The 4700-nt window shown below is 34.8% G+C and overlaps 1 non-coding gene across 1 annotated transcript; it reads left to right on the forward strand.

Annotated features, from left to right (window-relative positions):
* Nucleotides 1-2413: 2413 nt before the first annotated feature.
* Nucleotides 2414-2519, forward strand: LOC136127716 (U6 spliceosomal RNA). Its single transcript, XR_010656170.1, has one exon. It is a non-coding gene; the product is annotated as a U6 spliceosomal RNA (small nuclear RNA).
* Nucleotides 2520-4700: the final 2181 nt, after the last annotated feature.

Consider the following 4700-nt stretch of genomic DNA (forward strand, 5'->3'; position numbering starts at 1 on the left):
TATATAGGAAGTAAGGAACTCAGACCAATACTTGTGAAAAAGTAACTAGGAAAGCTGAAAAAAATAGTTTAAAAAATAAGTTTGTAGATTCTGGTAGCTAAGAAGGGAGTGAAGAATTACAAGGTCAAGATCATGGAGGAAAGGGAAGCCCAAGAAGTGAACTCAATATTTGGGAGTTTTCTTTCCCTATTAGTTTCTAGATTATGAAGTGACTGAGAGGGTGAGTAGTGTTTTAAGCAGCCTTTAGGACCTAAAGGAATAAACATTTGAATTCAGAGTCCTTCAAGAAGAGGAGTAAGCTCCTAGTCTTTGGGTAAACTCTCAAAATATTACCCTAGAAGTAAGATAAACCAGAAGTAAATTGGCCTTCATAGTAACTGAAATCCAGATTTTTATTCAATCTGACAATCTCTGTTTCTTAATTTGTATGTTTGGACCATTTACATTTAATGTAATTATTGATATGGTTGGATTTAATACTATCATTTTATCTGTTTTCTATTGGCCCCCCTTTTTGTTTTTCTGTTTCCATTTTCCTGTGAATGCTGTGTATTCCATTTAAATTTATCTATTGTCTTTTTGATTATATATATTTGAATAATTATTTTAGTAGTTTCTCTGGGGACTGCAACATACAAAATTTCATGGTGTACTTAGAGTTAATATTTTACCACTTCAAATGAAATGTAAAAATCTTATAATCATATAGGCCCTTTTATCCTCCTTTATTTATATTGTAGTTGTCATATGTATTGCATACACTGAAAACCTCACAATGTTATCTTTTTGTTTTTCATAGTCATACATGTTTTAAAGAACTTAGAGAAAAAATATCTTATTTATCTAGATATTTACTATTTCTGTTGCTCTTTCTTCATTCCATGTATCATTCTGATATCATTTCCCTTCCCCCTCAAGAACTTCCTTTAACATTTCTTTTAGGGTAATTCTGCTGCCAACAGATTCCCTTAGTTTTCCTTCATCTTAGAATGTTTTTATTTGCTTTTATCCTTGAAGGATATTTTCACTATATATAGAATTCAGGGTTGACCATTAGTTTCTTTCAGCACCTTAAAAATATTCTACTGTCTTCTGACCATAATAGTTTCTTATGAGAAGTCTGCAATTATTCAATTTGTTATGCTCTATACACAATGTTTTATTTCTCTCTGGTTGCTTGTAAGAATTTTTTCATTATTTTTGGTTTTCAGTAGTTTGGTCATTATGATTGTGGTTTTCTTTGAGTTTATCTTATTTGAAATTCACTGAGCTTTTTGAATCTGTAATGTCATGTCCTTCAACCAATTTGGGATGTTTTCAGCAATTATTTTTTCAAAACTTTTTTCTGCATCAATTTATTTTTCTTCTTCTTTTTGGACCTTAGGAACAAAAATATTAGACCTTCTGATATTTTACTACAGGTCTCTGAAGCTCAGTTCAATTTTTTAAAAATTGCTTTTCTATTTGTTGTTCAGATTTAATGGTTTCTATGCATCTATCTTTAACTTCATCTACTCTTTCCATTCTGATATTAAGCCCATCAATAAATTTTTGTTTTAGTTATTTTACTTTTTAATTTTAAAAGTTTCCATTTAGTTCTTGTTTTATAATCTCTATTTCTTTGCTTTGATTTGCTCAAAAATGACCACATACACAGATTTAGGGGATCTATTTCTCCAGCTCTCTCCTTTCTATAATTTCCTGAATATATTTTAGCACTTTTCATGGTCCTTAGAAAGCAGAAGTGTTGGCCTCTCCATGCTGTTACACACTTTCCATAACTGGATCTGCCTTAGGAGCAAAGGGTAGAGAGAAAATAGAAAACAATTAGAGTATTATTTCCCCAATACTCTTAAGACCATAGGAATTCCTTTTCCCAGTTCTTCTGTAATAAAGGACTTTCTCTGACTTGTAGGTGCTTGCAAGATCATGACTGCTGCTCTGTTGCAAGAGTGCAGCTTCATGACTTGCCACAGGGCAGGGTCAGGAGATTAGTAAAAGAAAAAATGGGGGATTACCGGCATATTTACAATCCTGCAGGGCCCCTTACCTGGTCTTCTAACTAGAAAAAGAAAGTTTATATTGGAGCTTTTCTGTTCATACCTGCTGTGCAGTTCTGGGATTTGGGTTGCCCTACAGTCTAAGTTAGGAGATATGGGCAGAAAAACAAAACCCAGGAAATTCACCACTGTAATGATTGTTATATGAGTTTTGAGAAGGTGATAGCAAGTTTATTCATTTTAGCCAAGACAAGAAGTCCTTGAAGTCTAGATTTGAATCGTGTAATCCCTGATTGGCTTAAGGTGAAACAATATTGTTAGTGCCACAGTAGTCTGGCAGAGCAAATGAAAACTCTAACAAGAGAGACTTTCTATCATAATCCTAGGCTTCACTTTAATTAAAAAAAATTTTCGTGCTTGCTTCTGTGCACATATATTAAAATTGGAATGATACAGAGAAGGTTAGCATGGCCCCTGTGCAAGAAAGAGATGCAAATTCATGAAGCATTCCATATTTTTAAAAAAATTTCATATGCAGTATCTGGCACTCAATAGAAAATAAATAGATACATGAAGAGAAAAGGCAAAGTAATCAAAAATAAGAGAATGATGTTCTTGGGTTAGAAGAATCAATATTGTCAAAATGACTGTAGTACCCAAGGCAATCTAAGATTCAATGCAATCCCTATCAAATTACCAATGGCATTTTTCACAGGATTAGAACAAAAAATGTTAAAATTTGTATGGAAACACAAAAGACCCAGAATAGCCAAAGCTATCTTGAGAAAGAAAAGTGAAGTTGGAGGAGTCAGGCTCCCTGACTTCAGAATATACTACAAAGCTATAGTCACCAAAACAGTATGGGGGCTTCCCTGGTTAGGCAGTGCTTGAGAGTCCGCCTGCCGATGCAGGGGACACAGGTTCGTGTCCTGGTCTGGGAGTATCCCACATGCCGTGGAGCAGCTGGGCCTGTGAGCCATGGCCACTGAGCCTGTGCATCCAGAGCCTGTGCTCCGCAATGGGAGAGGCCAGAACAGTGAGAGGCCCACGTACCGCAAAAAAAAAACCAGCAAAAAACAAAAAAAACCAGTATGGTACTGGCACAAAAATAGAAATATAAATCAATGGAAGAGGATAGAAAACCCATGCACCTATGGTCAATTAATCTACAACAAAGGAGAGAGGACTATACAATGGAGGAAAAACAGTCTTTTCAATAAATGGTGGTGGGAAAAATGAAATTATAACACTTTTAACACCATACTCAAAAATAAACTCAAAATGGATTAAGGACCTAAATATAAGACTGGACACTATAAAACTCTTAGAGGAAAACATAGACAGAACACTCTCTGACATAAATCACAGAAATATCTTTTTCAATCCATCTTCCAGAGTAATGAAAATAAAAACAAAAATAAACAAATGGGACCTAATTAAACTCAAAAGCTTTTGCACAGCAAAGGAAACCATAAACAAAACAAAAAGACAACCTGCAGAACAGAAGAAAATATTTGCAAACAATGCGACCAACAAGGAATTGGTCTCCAAAATTTACAAACAGCTCATGAGGCTTAATATCATAAAAACAAACAACCCAATAAAAAATTGGGCAGAAGACCTAAATAGATATTTCTCCAAAGAAGACATACAAGTGGCCAAGAGGCACATGAAAAGATGTTCAACAGCATTAATTATTAGAGAAATGCAAATAAAAACTAAAATGACATATCACCTCACACCAGTCAGAATGGCTAGCATCAAAAAATCCACAAGCAATAAATGTTGGAGAAGGTGTGGAGAGAAGGGAACCCTCTAACATTGTTGGTAGGAATATAAATTGGTACAGCCACTGTGGAAAGCAGTATGGAGGTTCCATAAAAAACTAAAAATAGAGTTACCTTATGACCCTGCAATCCCACTCCTAGGCATATATCTGGAGAAAACCATGGTCCAAAAGGATACATGCACCCCAATGTTCATTGCAGCACTGTTTACAATAGCCAAGACATGAAAGCAACCTAAATGTCCATCAACAGATGAATGGATAAAGAAGTGGTACATATATACAATGGACTATTGCTCAACCATTAAAAAGAATGAAATGCCATTTGCAGCAACATGGATGGACCTAGAGATTGTCATACTGAATGAAGTAAGTCAGACAGAGAAAGACAAATATTGTATGGTATCACTTATATATAGAATCCAAAAAAAAGTGATACAAATGAACATATTTACAAAATAGAAACAGACTCACTGACTTAGAGGATGAACTTATGGTTACCAGAGGGTAAGAGTATGGGGAGGGATAGTTACACAACATTGTTAATCAACTATACTCTAATATAAAATAAAATATTAAAAAAAATAAGATAAACAACAGACAATAAAGAAGACCCACAGAGAGTATAGCTAATGGAGTTATTAGACATGGACTTTAAAATAATTCTACTTAAAATGCTCAAGGAAAAATTATACATTGTTATGAAGTTGTCCCTTGTATTCTCTCATAGCTTTTAATAGTCTTTGTATCTGCAATTTAGTCTTCTTTTAAAAGGATTGCCGAGGGGACCTTGAAGATGGTGGAAGAGTAAGACACGGAGATCGCCTTCCTCCCCACGGATACACCAGAAATACATCCACACGTGGAACAACTCCTACAGAACTCCTACTGAAGGCTGGCAGAAGACCTCAGAC

This window comes from Phocoena phocoena, chromosome 8, assembly GCF_963924675.1.
Source record: "Phocoena phocoena chromosome 8, mPhoPho1.1, whole genome shotgun sequence".
Lineage (NCBI taxonomy): Eukaryota > Metazoa > Chordata > Mammalia > Artiodactyla > Phocoenidae > Phocoena > Phocoena phocoena.